This window comes from Anas platyrhynchos, chromosome 3, assembly GCF_047663525.1.
Source record: "Anas platyrhynchos isolate ZD024472 breed Pekin duck chromosome 3, IASCAAS_PekinDuck_T2T, whole genome shotgun sequence".
Classification (NCBI taxonomy): domain Eukaryota; kingdom Metazoa; phylum Chordata; class Aves; order Anseriformes; family Anatidae; genus Anas; species Anas platyrhynchos.
The window spans coordinates 26892832-26908836 of NC_092589.1; the positions used below are offsets into that span (position 1 = coordinate 26892832).

A 16005-nucleotide genomic window follows, 5' to 3' on the forward strand; every position below is an offset into this window, starting at 1 on the left:
AGAGCCTCTCCCACTGCCAAATCCCGAGATCCTTATCCAGTTTTTCCTGGAGCGATATCCCGTTGACTTCAGCGGGATATTGACCAAAATAAGGCCATCAGCATTTGGCGTTTCGGCTGTTCCTCCCATCCTGCTCCTGTCTTCATCAGGATCTCGCCCCCTGCATCCTGGACACCCACCAGGGCACCATGCCAGCTCTCCCAGCACCATGTCCTTGCCCTGCTCCCTGCAAGCAGTGACAAACTGGGGGAAAGACTGCCTCATCCCTATGTCAGTGCCTATAAATGCTCCCTTCCCCACCACACATCCCGAGGCAGCACTGAGCACTGCACAGGGGCTGGCTGGGGGGAGCAGGGCTGCCCCGTGCACAGCCATAGGCAGGAGCAGCAGTGCTAGGGGCTGGGGATGACTGAGGGCACATGGACATCATCTACAAATGCTTTGGCATACAGACTACAGGAGGGAAAGATATGTTTCATCTGCAGAGGTAGAGAAAAGAAACACAGGACCTAAAATGTCTCCTCACATAAGGACAAAGACATAAGAAAGAAATCTTTTTCAGAACAGATCCAGCAACATTAATCAAATCTACATTTTTCACCTCCTGTTCCATGTAAACTATGAGAAAATGACTGTGAACTTAGGGAGCTTCATTACATCTCTTTTCACATATAAAATGTCTGCCACAGTGGAAGCCCTCCCCTCCTGCCATCCGGCATGCACAGCTGATATAAAGCATACAGGCCAAATACCACCCTCTTTTCAAACAGTACCTCTTCATGGAAGTGGCAAGCATCATCCCACAGCCTAGGTACGTATGACGTCTCTCTACATGACTGCTGCAGAGCTTCAACACTGCAGCAGGGGTTGTAACTTGGCCCAACATGATCAGCACTCTCCCTCCAGCTGCCTGAGGCAAGCAGGCTGCTTACCTTCCCTCCACTGTGCCTTGGGCCATGCTGGACTCTAGTCCGGGCTGTGAAATGCTAATGTTGTTGAGCAGACATCTGAAGACATCTGAAGGTCTGTATACCCCTGGAAGTGGGATGTGGCTGAGTGGGCCAGCCCTGTTAGGAACAGGGATATTGGTGCTGCTTGGGAAAGGTAGAAGCAGAACATGGGACTCGTCAGCTACAGGATTTCTTCAGTTCACTTTTGTATGCCATGCTTGAAAGCCTTTACATACGTAGTGCTACATCTTTATTCAGTGCTGGTATTGGGATCATGAACAGTGTTTCAGAAATACTGATTATTTGTCTAATATCAGCAGGTAATATTTGGTAAGGCAAAGGGCAAAGAAAAAAAATACGAGATGTATTTACCCTTGCAGATGAAATCAAAATTCTTCCCTCTTTGCAATGGCTTTGATTTGATTGATCAACATGAACTGGCTCCTTAGTCACGGCACTCTGCTTGCATGCCCTAGGCTGGACTTGGCTGCTGGGAGATGCTCTCTGGGAGAGGGTGAATCAGTGAGCCCAGAAGAGGCACAACGTGCCCATCGTCCCCCGAGCCACCACAGCACCCCATGACCAGCCAGGCACCTCCAACAGGTCCTGCTTCCCCTGCTCCCTGCTAGCACAGCCTATATATACTGCACCATCCCATTTCCTTCAGTTCAGTTCATTGTTACAGGCCAAACCAGTCCGAGTGTTTTCCTTGGAATTGTCCTACAGTCCCATCACGCCATACTTCCTCTGCACAGAGTAGGTGTTATTTAACAGCTTTGATTATTTTGGAGAGTTGTTCTCTCTCTCTCTCTCTCTCTCTCTCTCTTTTTTTTTTTTTTTTTGAGAAGAGGAGAACATATTGAAACTGATTGTATTGGCTGCTTGCACCTATTTTTCCTGGATCTCTCTCTCTCTCTTTGTACAAAATTTGAGATACAAACCTTTGCAAGAGGGGCATGATGCCACACTCCCATGCAACTTGCATAATGAAGTTGTCACCTCTGCCATGTTAAGCATGGAGTAAAAGGAAGCACAGACACACTGGGGAAAGGCATCCAGGCTCCCTGCTCAGTCACCCCAGAGCACACCCAACCAAGTCAATAAGAGTTTGGTCCAAAACAAGTAACAGCAGGAAGAGCTGATAAAGTCCTTTGGCTGCTATTTATCCCCCTTAATGCACCACCTACCTGATAGCATAACTGTAACCTGTCAAAGAAGGGTTGCCCTCCTTTTTTGACATGGGCTTTGAGAATCCAGGCAAACAAAGAGTAAATATTTCAATGCAACTGAAAGTGTCTCTGACTCATCATATCATCGTCATATTTCTGGGAGCCACTGGCTTCATCCACTTTCCTCAGCCCATCCCTTAGGACAGTTCATTCCAGGAGCTCTGTATTTTCTCATAATATCACAAATGTTCTCCATAAAAATTGGCATTGTTCATTTTAGAGAGAGAGAGGGAGAAGAGCCCTCCCCTGTTCTGCCTTCCAAGCCTTGTTTTTCCATTTCCTTACTTTCAAATCATAGTATAGCAAATGTTCAAGGTCTTCCTCCCACCTGCTTCTCCAAGGCAGTTTAAATTAGCCATGATTTCCTTCTCTTCTCAGCTTCTCATTTTTTCCAAGTCTGTACTATCAAATCCTAACACCCTCCTTCCCTTTTTGTTATTCGAGACAGCCCAGCATCATTCTGTTCATTCATTAGGACACTTCCGCCCACTCCACAGATCCAATAATCTCCACCTCTGCTCTGCATAAATGCTTTCATCTCCACATTAGTCTAGCTCTTACTTCTAGCAGCAGCTTTTTACATTTATTTTTTTTTTGTCTTTTTTTGTGAGCAGCCCTTCCCACTCTGCAGGGCTGCCGAGTCTTTCCGAAGTGAATGCTTTCCTGTGAGGAGGACAGACCATGGCAACAGAAGCAAAGATTGCTTGCTGGAAAACACATTTGTTCAGTATTAAATATATATATATATTGTCTCTAATTCTAAGGGGGCCCACCCTATGCTCTGGGCACCTTTACAGCAACAAAAATTACAATGTCACTGGTATTAATAGCATGAAACAGCACCGGCTCATCCCGCTACAAATCCCTTGTTCACACAGTGCTCTAAACAACACTGAAACTTCAAATTATGTGGAGAAGATCCCTCCTCAGCCTTAGGCAGCCTCCCTCCAGAAGTAAGCCAGGCCGTATGGCATGGACAGGGAGGCAGTGGTAATGACCCATGCTGCTGAAGGTCATGGGGACACGACCCAGACCAGCAGCAACCCCTGGTACAGAGAAGGACCATTGGAGGGTCCCCTGCCCAGCCTCAGTGCACCTTCTCCACGTCACCTCACCACAACCTCGTGGCTTCTCTCCCATTTCCCAGAGCTGCTCCTCACCGCCATGTAGGCCCATGGACACCTCCCACCTCCTGCTCCCACTCTCCCCTCTCTGGACTTTCCAGACTCTCCTCAGCTCCTCACTTTGTTTCGTCTGTTCCCACACAAGGGTCCAGGAGCTACAAACAGATTAGCTTCTGTCAAAATCTAAAACTTTCCCATCTTTAAAAAGTCACAAACGCACCACAGCCTGTGAGAGTAGGCAGTCCCACCACAGGAGTGCCACGTTTAGCCCTGAGTATAAGGGCTAAGCTTCCCTGGCTTATAAAATCCTATAATACGTGTGTGCACAGAACTGTTACGCTGCAATTTAATCCATATTGGTGCTCTATTTATCTATCCATAGCCATAGCGCCTTGCTGCATCTACACTCCTAAATCACTCTTCATACTCTCATTATACTCTCCTCATTTAATTTTCCAGCTCTACAAGCGAACTCTCACAGCAATGATCTCCACATATCTCTGCATTCTCACTTTCCAAAATGCTGTCCCTGTCTCACTTACCATGCAAACATGTTAAGGCACAGAGCTGAAATACCACGCCAGAAAAAGCAACCAAAGTTGTTTTGGTACATGCAGTGGTCAGCATGCCCCACTGGGGAGCCTACCAACCTGTCATTAATATCCTGAGTTTCTGAGCCAGATGAGTCCTGTTCCTTCTCTTGTCCAAGCCGCAGAGACAGGAACCTCCAGCCTGTCCAATATCTCACAAATCCTTGGACTGAAATGGGAAAAAACAAAGGGAAAGGGGAAAACCACAATGCTGGCTGGCAGTGCTGGCATGAGGACTGGGGACCTCCTCACGCCTGTAGAAGCAGTGATGTCCCTTACCGGAGTGAGCAGGCCGTCATACGTGACTGAAGGCATGTTACTCAGATGCAGTAGTCAAAATCTCCCTCTTGAACACACTAACGAACCCATTGCACATCTGCTGATATAAAGAAATCAGAGGGAGGCCTGAGGAAAATGGAATCTGAACACAGCAAAAAGAGATATGCTTACATGCAACAAATAGCTGCGACACAGCAATCCCCTTCTTTTTTTTCTGCCTGCCTGTCACACTACTTTGAAAAATCCTTCTGACTGCAGGCTTTTGTCCTCCAGGTGAGGGGAGCAAAGGCATGCTGCACTGCATGCTTATTCTTCTCCACTGCCCCAGCAGTGACTGTACATTTCAAACCTAGGGCATGAAAGCTCCCACAGGCACCCAGCCAAACCTCGCTCTGCTCTGCTCCTGCACAGCACCAGGGTCAGCACAGAGACACATCTGCCCAGGGCTGGCATCTTTGATTTACTGATTTATTCTGAATACGTTGTTCCTCCTGCACATAGACCTCTCCCCCAAAGGACTCAAGACCTTTTGACTTTCCTGATGACTTCATCCATCGCACTCATCTCCCACAAGCTATAGGTCTGATGATAGGCTTGACCCAAACTGGCTGACAAAGGCGTCTCATCTGTATGGCATGGCATTCAGAGAAATCGATTCGCTGGAGTGTCAATACAGCATTACATTCAGCAATGCTTTCCAGGCATGCCGTGAAAGGCACCCTCACGACAGTGGGCTTATTGACCCCTTCAGCAGAAACTCTGGTACTGAGCATCCCTCTCAGCTCCCCACACTCCAAACTGTCCACCTGGCCACGTGCCTGACACCTCGTACAGAGAATCAAGGTCTGTAACTCCATGCTGTTTTGTAGAGTAGCCTTCCCAGCCCTTTCCATCAGCATAAAAATTCGCCCCTGAGGTTTCTCCCAGGGGAAAGCAACGCCACCACTCCCCAGCCTGGAGGGACACCGCAGCCATTAGCTGTTCAGCACCGCTGGGGCCCACGTCAGCGTGGAGACAGGTGCAGACACACCAAGAAATATGCCACCACTGTTCAGTGACACAAATGACCCCTGTTTCTAAATCCTGTAAAAGACTATGCCCCAGTCTTTTTCCCCACCTGCTGACCTTGGTAAGATTGAAGACCTGTTTATGGCAGATGGTGGTAGCTAAACAAATGTTGAAGTGAAAGTCTACAGATGTTTTTGCCACTAGTGTCTGAATAAAACAAAGGCTGAAACAAGGCTAGACATAGTTTGGCTAAGGATCAGACCAAAGATATCAGAACTTTTAGAGTACTTTGAATATTTTAAGGTACATCCATCACTAACTGAAGACAGGCTTGGTTCATTTTTTGTGATATATTGGAAGCAATTTGCAAAAGTGAGCATGAAAACTGAAAGCACCGTGGAAATGTGCTCTGAATGGCTGCACTACTGTGGCTACGGAGGGAACTCAGCACAGGAGACATAAATACATATATAAAGGCAGTTCAGAGCTGACTGGCTGTTTCCAGCTCGACTGCGGTGCCCCAGAATGTGCCATTCTGGGACATCCTGAGATGACAGACTTTCTGATATGAAAATCACTTTTTACTTTCATAGTTGTGGTCCACAGAGTCCGTCTCTATAAAATTTCTCCTAAGTATTAATTGCTTTTGCATGTGATACTATTTTTAAAGCTGGCGCACATTCAGCATTTATTCCCATCGTTGCTTCACGATGCAAATGTCCCCTGCACGTCTCTCTTCGGCACTTCAAAGTACCTTTAGCTGCAAGTGTCTTCAGGCATCTGAACCATCCTGGTGCCATTTTCCTCCACCTGGGAGCCCTGACACAGTGTGCCTCCCAGCTCCCAGAGCGGCGCTAAGCGCCAGCCCGTCCACCTAGCAGGCTGCTAGCACAGATAAATGCCTCGCTGTTTTGAGGTAGAGCCTTGTCAGTTAGCCGAACAAAAAAGCCCTACATTCGTTTCTTTCACTTGCAGGCTCACTGCTTAGTCAGCTGTTACAACAACGTGTAAAACCTTCGCTAAAAGAGCTGTGGTAGAAAATAGCTGATCAGTAAGTCTGAAGTGTCAGAGCTGTCTGGGTAGGTGGAGGCACTAACAGGAAAGCAGGAAACCCAGTCTGTAAGCTTAGAGCTTGTGGAAAGGAAACAGTTTCCATTCAGCACAGAGATTGCAGAACAACACTGACATGAGGGCTCGGAGGCAGCCAAAAGTCATTTTCTCTCTCCCCGTGTAATGATTTCTGGTTGCTGCAGCCCTGCACTCCTGGGAGGAAACGTGGGCTAGCCTGCACTTAATGCTGCTCATTGTTCTTACTATTACGGCTGTGGGGAAGGGAGGCAGAGGATCTATTAACGTGTTTCACACAAGTCTGTGCAAAATAACCCAAATAAATCACCCTGCGAGCCCTTTTTTTTTAGCAGTTAGCCTGCTACCTTTGACACCAGCTACAATTAGCACACTAACTTATTTATGTGCCATAAATCCACCTCTCACAAAGACCTGTTGTGCTGGCTTCTTACCACAGACCCGTGAGCTTTGGTAAATTCGTTAAGTCAAGCTTACTCCTCTCCTACAAAAGGTTTCGGTAGCTTGCAGCAGTATGAAGGTAAATCGTACAAGGGCTGCTTTCTCCTCCTTGACTCCTAGGGCTTGTCACAGCGCCGGTAGTCACCCCTTGCCAAGTGCAAGGCGGTCTACCCTGACTAGATCTGGGAATAGATCTTCCACTTGGATCTAAGCGGAAAAAACGAGGACTGGGAGTTAAGTAACCCCAGAGGAATCGCCTCCAACACCCCCCACCCTGGCAGCTGCTGCAAGGGAGCTTTCAATTTTAATCACAAATTATTTTCATGGCAGCCCACAGTAAAATTAAAACAAGCGTCACAAGACAAAGAGGCCTTACTTCGGTTTACAAGTTTCATGCAACATCCTTTGGGGGTTCAGTTCCAGGAAAAGCACATCGGCAGCTCAGATAAAGCAGGTGCAGCTCTGAGCACAGCGGGCGCGGGGTGCCCCTGGCTGCGCTGCGGTGCGAGCGAGTGGTTAGCTGCACATGCCGGTGCCTCTGGCTGGGACAGGCGGGGGTTCGCGTCTGGCTGTGTCCAGGGGTGCGCTTTTATAAACGTCACCACAGGTAGCACATCCCTCCCTCTGGCTGACCAATCCTGGCAGGCAAGTGGCTTGCAAACAGCTTGTGCCAGGCTCCCTGGTGCCAGCGGGGTTGACTGGGTGACCAAGCGATGCTGATGTCTGGGAGTCTGCCCGTGCTCCCATCCATCCAGACCCATGCTTGCCTTGTGGTCTGGGTGCTACCTGGCACCCTGAGGTCTCCCCTCAGACACCCATTCCTCTGTGGGTGATGGGTTATTTTTCAGAAGTCAGGCACTGGGATGGGTTGCCCAGGGAGGTGGTGGAGTCACCACCCCTGCGGGTGTTCAAGGAAAGGTTGGTCATGGTGCTTAGGGACATGGTTAGTGGGTGACATTGGTGGTAGGGGGGTGGTTGGACCAGATGAGCTGAGCACATCCTCAGCGGGTGACTTGCTGATGCACAGAGAGCTAGCTCCCTCCCTCCCCAAAACGCCTCTCCAAACCAGACAATGCCAGACAGAGAGCACATTTTGTGGACACTCACATAATCCATTTTTTCCTGCAAAAGCAAAAGAGCAGCATGGGTTTCAGCAGTGAGCACACCAGTGTTCTGCCTGGACTCCATCCCACTCACAGCATCTCAGCTCCCCCAGCACTCATCGATCAGAAGTGAGGCTCCACCTTATCTCATCCCTTTTCCCACTCTATTCCTGGTGGCTACCAAGGGCAGGTGTTTCCACATCCCTTTTCCCAAAAATGCATCAGGAGCATTCCTTGTGTGCTGGAAGTGTCCTCAGCCCTGGACACTCAGCCCTCAGCAAAACAAGGCCACCGAGCTCAGTGCTGCAGGGCAGAGGGAAACAAATGGCAGAGAGGAGCAACAGGGGTGGATTTTCACCCACACCCCACAGCCACGATTACCAAATCTTCAAGATAAGTGAAAAACCCATGCTCCACTTGGAGGTCCCATTTAATCCACCTCAGCCCAAAGGAAACCTTTGAACTGGGGCTTCAAATCATGTTACCTGCTAGACAAAAAGGGCATTAAGAACAAGAAGGATAGAGCAGAAGAAGCAAAGAAGGCTGCTTTGGACACTCCAGTGAGCTTCCAGTCTCTTCCCTAGCGGAGAAGGTCAACGAGGCTGCAGACAGGACCACCAGTATAGCTGAATTTTTCCCACTAATTGTAGTTTCCACTGGCACAAAATCATAGAATCGTAGAATATCATGCCTTGGAAGGGACCCACAAGGTCATCAAGACGTACTCTATGTTAATACATTCCACTTGCATTAAAATCACATCTCCTTTTTTTATTTTTTGTATTTTTATTATAGAATATAAACTAAAGTGTCCAAAACAACAACAACAAAAAAGTAATCCCAAAATGAAATTCTGAAATAAAGTGCCTCATTCCAGCCAGACAAAAAGGGAGCATTTCATACAAAATAATTTGGTCTGTATATTTTTCTAAACAAATTTGTATCGCAACCAATGCAATCCTATCAAGACCATTTGTATTTATAAAATGGTATTTTTGCAATAAAAAAATATACTTTGGCAAAGCGTTCAGCTGGCTTTATTAGCATCATTAAGAATCCTCTCGCATTTCCTTATTTTTCAGCAGCTAGCGAGGAGGTATGTTCAGAATTTCATTATTTGAAAATGAGGCAATAAATAAAATAAAAAATAAAGAGTAATTTGTACTCCCGTAATGGCTTCCTCTCCAAAGCTACGAAGCAGTTTACAAAAAAGAAGAAAAAAAAAGAAAAAAAAATGATTTAACTGCCCCTCTTGTAATGTAGTTATTCCCCTTTCCATAGCTGGGAAAAACATCTCTTGAGAGAGCCTCTGCTCATTGAGATGTCTGCGTTCAGAGAGCCAGGAGCCTGATTTACCACGGTTTATTGTGCTCAGACTCAGTGAATACGATAGGTGCACGGTATTTCTAGCAAGTAAGACCACAGGCATCTCCAGGCAGCTCTCCCAAGCTGCTGGAATCTGCTGGTGATCTGGAGCAAATGTGGAAAGCTGGAGGCTGAGCCCATGTCCCCCAGCCCCAGGCTCCTCTCCAGATCCCAGGACACAGCAGGCCAGGGGCAGTGCCTGCTACCTTGCAGTAGTTCTTCCAGATGCAGATGGGATGGATATTTTGTGCCTTTCATCAAGCAGGAAGAAATGCTCTACACAGAGCCACATTAACTACTTGACTGGCTCGGTTCTCTGTTGCCTTTTGCTCTTTTTCCATTGCATTCCTGTTGGTCTACATTTAAAGACAGAGAAGAATTCCTGGTATTTAAAAACTTTTTAATGTTTTCTGGTGCCAAATGTGACAGACAGCTATGCAGTTATGGAATAGGCAGGAAAGCAGGGCTGGTTCTGGGGAAGAAATGTTTCTTTCATTTCCTTCCCTCTCTAATGTCGGTGGATATTAATTTTAAACCTTGCTGGCACTCCACCATAAGGAGAGTGAAAGATCTTGTTCTTTCATCCAAACCAGTATCAAATAGGTGTAGCTCAACATTTAAAGCAACCCCACCAAGTCATTTAGTCCCAAAAAGGACGATGGCTTTCATGGCAACTCAGAATTTGCCATATTAGATGTAGTGGATGACAGGATCACAAGTCTGACTGCTTTATTCCAGAAGTGACCCATACTTCATCCTGTGCTTCAGAGAAGGATGAAAGGCCTCCATAACGCCTCCTAAACATAACCATATGGAAACATCTTGTCGAGTTTTAAAAAGCATAAGCAAATAGGGTCCTAGAGAAATACTGGGAAAGTGTGGCATTCATCTCTGAAATCTTGGAGGGATTAACGGAGCGATTATAGTGCCCCACATTTCCTACAGCAGGGAAGCATTCTGCTGCTGTGTTCCACACACAGTGACGAGGAGGACATTTCAGCACAGAAAACAGGGCAGAATGCAAAAATATCCCGGTGCCCAAATCTGCCAAAAATCAAACCCTTAACCTGTTTGCAATGCAGGCAGTCCCGGATCGGGTCTGTGTACCTTCAGCGTTGTACAAGGACAGTAGCCATAAAGATTCAGAACGAGCACGAGGACCGGTGAGGCCATTAATAACAGTAATAAATGCTGTTCTGCTTGAGGAAAACACTTACCCGAGGAATAAAAACAATCATCTTAGAATACGCTATGTCCTCTGTGAAATTCCCACCGCATTTGCACAACGCCACAGCAATTAAGGAGCAGCTCCCCGTGCCAGCGAGCAGGCTGCCGGCCCCCCATGCCACCAGATGCTGCTCGGGGCATCGGGAGGGCTCCCAGCAGGGCTGCTCCTGCCCATCCGAGCCTCTCCTGCTCACACCTTCTTCCCCCCCGGGTGGTAAATGCGGCTCTCGCTCTGCCAGCCGGTGGGGTTACTCCTTTGCTGGAGAGCCTGGCGGGCCGGCGTGCTGCTGCCGAGGTGCTGCAGGGTGTTGCACAGCTCAGAAACCAGCCAGGGTTGTGCAATGATAGCCTCCCGCCGCCAGCCAACTGAGGACTGTGTCAGGCCGGCATGAAAACAAGCCTGGGAGCGAAAGGAGGGAAGATTAAAGCAAAGAGGCAGCATGTTTTTTAATTGTGCCTTAGAATTCCTAATCTAGTTAATGGCCCTTCTAGCCCATCTTGTGTAAAGAAACGAGCATGTGGCATGTACTGAAGAAGGATCAACACTGACACACCGACAGATGCGCTTATTGGCACAAGAGACTCGATTATTTCTTGGACTGGGTTTTTCTACTTGCAAGCCAGCCAGCAGCAACTTGCTTTTTTGGAGGGGAAGGGAAGGATCAAACAATCGCTGCAGAGGGATATTAGTTCCCTGGCACTCAGTCTTCTTCCATTACAGACTTTGCTCAAACGAGAGACAATGCTGCCGTTCCTTCCCCCTGACTCACTGGCAACCCTTTCTCCATCTCTGTTTTGCTGCTTTGGAGATTTTTTTGGCTGGATCCTGATCAGCCCAGCCTGCCCTTTTATCCTCTGCCTCTGCGCTTCCAACACTTGTGTGTCCTTCATCCTTCCCCAGAGCTCCTCCGTGCAGTGGAGGACTGCAAGTCACCAAAGCACCCAAAAGTTAAACACGGCCAACTTGATACCGGGCAGTTTTTCACGCCTGCTTGAGGAGTACACCGAGGGGGCACCATGGCAAAGCCCCCTGAGCATGTGGGGACCCGTGCGGTGAGCGGCTGTCCGACAGGAGGGTCACAGCTAAGGGCTGGCAGCACGCAGAGGAGAGCCAGGTCCGGTCCCTCATCTCAGGAGAGCCGTCCCACTGCTGACGGAGAGCTGCCCGCGGGAGGGAGACCAGAGGAATTCAGGATGAGCCCTGCATGGCTGGAAGGTGGAGTTGCAAAACCCCCTGGAGCCTGGCCAGGACACCGGAGGCAATGTCTGAACAAACAGCACTCGAGGAGGCACAGGAGCTTTCACCATGCTGTTAGAGGGCTGCTGGAGGGCTTGTGCCCTGCTGCCGTTCTCAGGCTTTTCTCAGCATCCGAGCTGGATGTTAGCAGAGGCGGACTCACACAGGAGGAGGAGGAGAGAAGGAGGAAGAGGAAGAAAACACCATCCTCCAGAGAAGGAGTGCAGCAGGGGTGGCAGAAAGCACACAATCAAGTTCATGATTGCCAGTAAAAATGGTTCCCTGTGAACTTAGGAGATGCTTCCTTGTGCCAGCCATAACTAGCTTCAGCCTCCTGGTGACTCCTGGTGCTCACCCAGAGGTGCACTTTCATTTGCACAAGCCCAGGGACAGCCACGCATCTTGAGATCGCAAAATGATGTGGATTGAAAAGCCCCCAAAAAGCCGAGTCCTGCCTCAGCAGGGACACCGCTCTTCAGAAATACAGAATATTCCTTCCCAAAGCTCCCTGACAAACATGAGTCCATCATGGGGAAGGGATAAGCTGGGCAGTGAAATAGTGTAACTGTCTGTTAATGCCATTCGGGATGCTGTTGAAAGAATTCTGGAACAACCATGAGACTTTTTGGATGCTCAAACACTGAATGAGTCAAAAAATCATCTGTGTCCTACAGAGAAACATTTTAGAAAACAAAGCAGTTGGCTTCTAGCAACATGATGTAACCTTGGTTTTTCCTCCCCTTATTGTAAGTGCATCTCTGGGTGTTTGCTTTTAAAGCTGTATCCATTAATAATGTGCCTTTATATTTATTTAGAGATATGTCAAACAAGGAGCGCTTATCCGTAGCCCCAGGCAACCCAACAATTTTAATATATAAACAGCTATATAAATGAGCCTTATAATTGTCCAACAAAAACTTCAGCAACAAAGAATCCCATCTGCGCACCGTCTCTTCTCAGGATGCTCAAAATTCAGCATCCACTTCAGCAGCCAAGGAGAATAAATAAGCTTTCCAAGGGAACCAGCTCGGGTTATTGCAGACCAAATGAAAGAACAAGGTGTTTGCCTTTTTTTTATCTTAAGGAAAAAAGAAAATCAGAAATGGAAAAACATGGGCCAGATTTTCAAGCAAACTCAACACGTTGCCTGCCTAAATTACACTCACATGCAAGTGCATGCAAATGCATCGTTCCCCTGGTCATTTGCCTGAACTGCATCCACATTTTCCTCAGATGCCTCCTTGAGCACGACACGACACGCATGAGCAGCCTCCCCGGCCTCTCAGAAATCAGAGCATGGGCACACTGGTGGGAACAGAGGAAACACCTGCATTCCTCTGCAGCAAAAACGCAGCCAAAATAATGATGAGGCTGAGTAAAGCCTGGCTGAACGTAAAGGTCAGGGCGCCGGGACGTGGCAGAGCTCAGGGGCTTCCTCACGAAGCTTGGCAGGGGGATCCTTATCCTCTTATGCTTTTTACACATATTTCAGCTGGGGAGAAAAAAAAAAAAAAGCCAAGTGAAAATAAGCAACCATTTTTGGCTTCTGCTGCAGTCCTTAGGTGGGTGACTAAGCACCGCTGGTTACCTTTACCTATAGCCGTAGGGCGTATATTGCAGGGCTGCAGGAGGTGACAGCACATCTGTCCTCCGTGGGCAATAAACATGCCCTGTGTAGGGCCAGCCACTGCTTCAGGCCAAACCCTGCTCTCCTGCTCTCTTCTGGCCATCCCGGGACTGGGGGATCCCCTGTTTTCTGTGGGGAGACGCCACTGGTGTCCCAGGGGAGCACCACGCGCCAGAGGAGAGCGCCGACAAGGATGCTCTTCCCCCGATCCAAAAGCCTCTTTTCCTTGCTGGGAGCTGCATGTGGAAACATCACAACAAAGCACCGCAAGAGAGAAGGGGAGGAAAGCCCTTGAGAGCTCAGTGCAGACGCCTTCATGTTTTAATCCTCCCCCCCTCCTCCCGTCCCATGCCCAAAGGAAAAAATAAGGAGCTTGGAAGGGCCCTTCCCAGCGCGGATCCCCGCTCCTCCCTTCCGGCTCCCCCCTCCAGAGGAAAAGCCCTTTGAAGGCCTCCTCGGGGGCGGAGGTGAGGATGTCTGCTTTGCCTCTCCGCGTGCTGCTCTTCCTCTCCCGGCTCTGCTGGCACCCACGGAGGAACAAGGCAGGGCAGGGGCCCGGTCCTGCTCCTGGAGCCCCCGCTCCCCTCCCCGCCGCCTTTCCGCCCCTCGCCCAGGCTCCCACAAACAATTCCCTGCTCAGGGCAGCACCGCAGCGCGCTGAGCTTGTCCCCAAGTGCAACCCTTCGAGTCTGAACAGCTCTGCTGGCTCCTGCCTTGGGCAAGGTTTCAGTTTCCCTGTGGCTTGATGACGTGATTTGGGCAGGATTTATGAGGCTTACAAAAAAGCACAATTAAATCTAATGGGCAATGGAGGGGATTTTTTTTTCTTCTTCTCCTTGCTCTCTTTTCATTGCTGGCTTCGAGGACCAAGGCAATGAGTTGGCAGAAGCTTTCCGTGTTGGCCGGAGCCTGAATTTCTAGCCAAAAAACTTTGCTCCAAGTCCAGTTAAATTAATTTCCTAAAGTTTTTTAAATATTTTCTTTTCTGTAAGCTGGCTGAGAAGCCACTGACATTTCGGTTGAGCAGCAATCAGGATGCAGTGCTCGGGATCCTTATGGACCAAGCGTATCGCGGCTGCATCTCCACCACAGCCTGCAGCCAGAGAGGAAAGCAGCCTCGTGGCGATGCCATGGGAGGCACAAAGATGCGAGGGGGAGGCTGAAATGTCCTCTCCACGGGGAGAGGAGCTGGAGATGTCCCTTAGGGAAGGGGCATGTGCCCCACATGCTCAGGGAAGGGACGAACCAAACCCAAGAGGAAGGAGCGTGGCCTTGACTGGAAACGGTGCCCGCTGAGGAAGGCAAAGCCTCGATCCCAGCTTTGCACTTTCACCCCCGTCCGATAACGAATAACTCGCTGTTTGGGAACCGTTTCAGCTGTGTCATTTCAGGTAAGGCAGGCTGTTGTTTTCGAGGCACCGGCGCTGTAAGTCCCCGAGGAGGAGGGTCCCCGCAGGGGGCAGGCCGTACACGTGCACGTCCACCCGCGCGTGCACCACGTGCCTCGCCTTCTCCCGTGGAAACTTCAATTCAGCTCTCTTGTGTTGCTGTTCTTACTCCAAAACAAAGGTCAAACAGAAAGCACGCAGCTCGGTTTTATCTATGGAGAAACACAGCCACCACGCTTTACAAAAACATCAGCAAATCCTGTGCAGCCAGGGCCAGACCCTTCAGGAAAGTGCACTTTGCCCCGGTGCTCAGCTGGCAACGCAAGGAGGGTGGCAGCCCACCCGATTGTGTACTTATTTCTTGGGACACTACTGAAAAAGAGTGAGGGGGAAAAAAAAAAAGAAAGAAAAAAAAAAAAAAGAAAAAAAAAAAGAAACAACTTCAGCCTAGCACAAGAGGAAATGAAAAGGGAAACTTTGAGATTTCTCATCTCTCCAGAAAGCCCCGCGGCCGGTTGCAGAACTTTGTCATCACAACTGCTCGGCCTGCGGTTCGCAGCACCGCCATCCCAGCAGGCTTTGCACCAGCTCAATCATTATATCAATAAGGAAGTACAATCACTTAACCACAAAGCCAGTTTCTTTTCTAAGCCCTCATGTTGCCTTAGAAGGTTTTTAAACAAGACGCTTTCCTGTTTTTGAAACCTGGGCATCCGTATGGTTTGCAGGTTACTCAAACAACCTTATCATTTGAAGCAACCCTGGCATGAATTTCAAAACTGCTCGCTGCGGTGCTCCCCTCCCCTCTCCACACATATCTATTTACTCACAGGGATCCTTATTTACAGTGTCTTCTTGCCAACTGCTGACACAGAAGAAAAAAACCCTTGGTTACACATTAAGCTTTATCATTGGGGCGTTTGTGCCAGACAGTGTCCAAACACAGCTCGCTGACTGACCTCACCTTCGGGCCGGCCACACGGCAGGGAAATGTCTCCTGTGAGCTACTTGCAAGGGCAGGGCTCCCTTCTCACCGCTGCCGTGTTAGTGCCCTTCTCACCTCCATCTGGGCTACACGGGCTGTTCAAGGAGCAGGCAGTTTTGTTTTCAGAAACCGCGATGGGGTAGGGCTGGTTCCTCGCAGCACCGTTTCGGGGGGGGATTACCAGAAGGAGAGGGATGCTGGCAAATGCGACACACGGCGAGGGCTGTCTGTAGGAAAAATCCTGACCTAAAATTTATACAGCGTGCAAGTCAAAGCCAATTATTCCACTGAAAACGGTAAAACAAAGAGGACCGTGATACAAGAATAAGCTGTGCAGAGGATCTGGAAAATCCAGAAATTAGCTTC

The 16005-nt window shown here is 48.9% G+C and overlaps 1 long non-coding RNA gene across 1 annotated transcript in view; it reads right to left on the reverse strand.

The window, feature by feature from the left end:
- The window catches only part of LOC113843132 (uncharacterized), a 31719-nt gene extending 16683 nt beyond the window's left edge, over positions 1 to 15036 (reverse strand). The window contains exons 1-2 of the long non-coding RNA XR_003496167.3: positions 13234 to 15036; positions 10393 to 13131 (exon numbers count right to left, since the gene is read on the reverse strand). This is a non-coding gene — a long non-coding RNA (uncharacterized lncRNA). The remainder of the gene's footprint in view (positions 1 to 10392; positions 13132 to 13233) is intronic.
- Between the last annotated feature and the right edge of the window lie 969 nt (positions 15037 to 16005).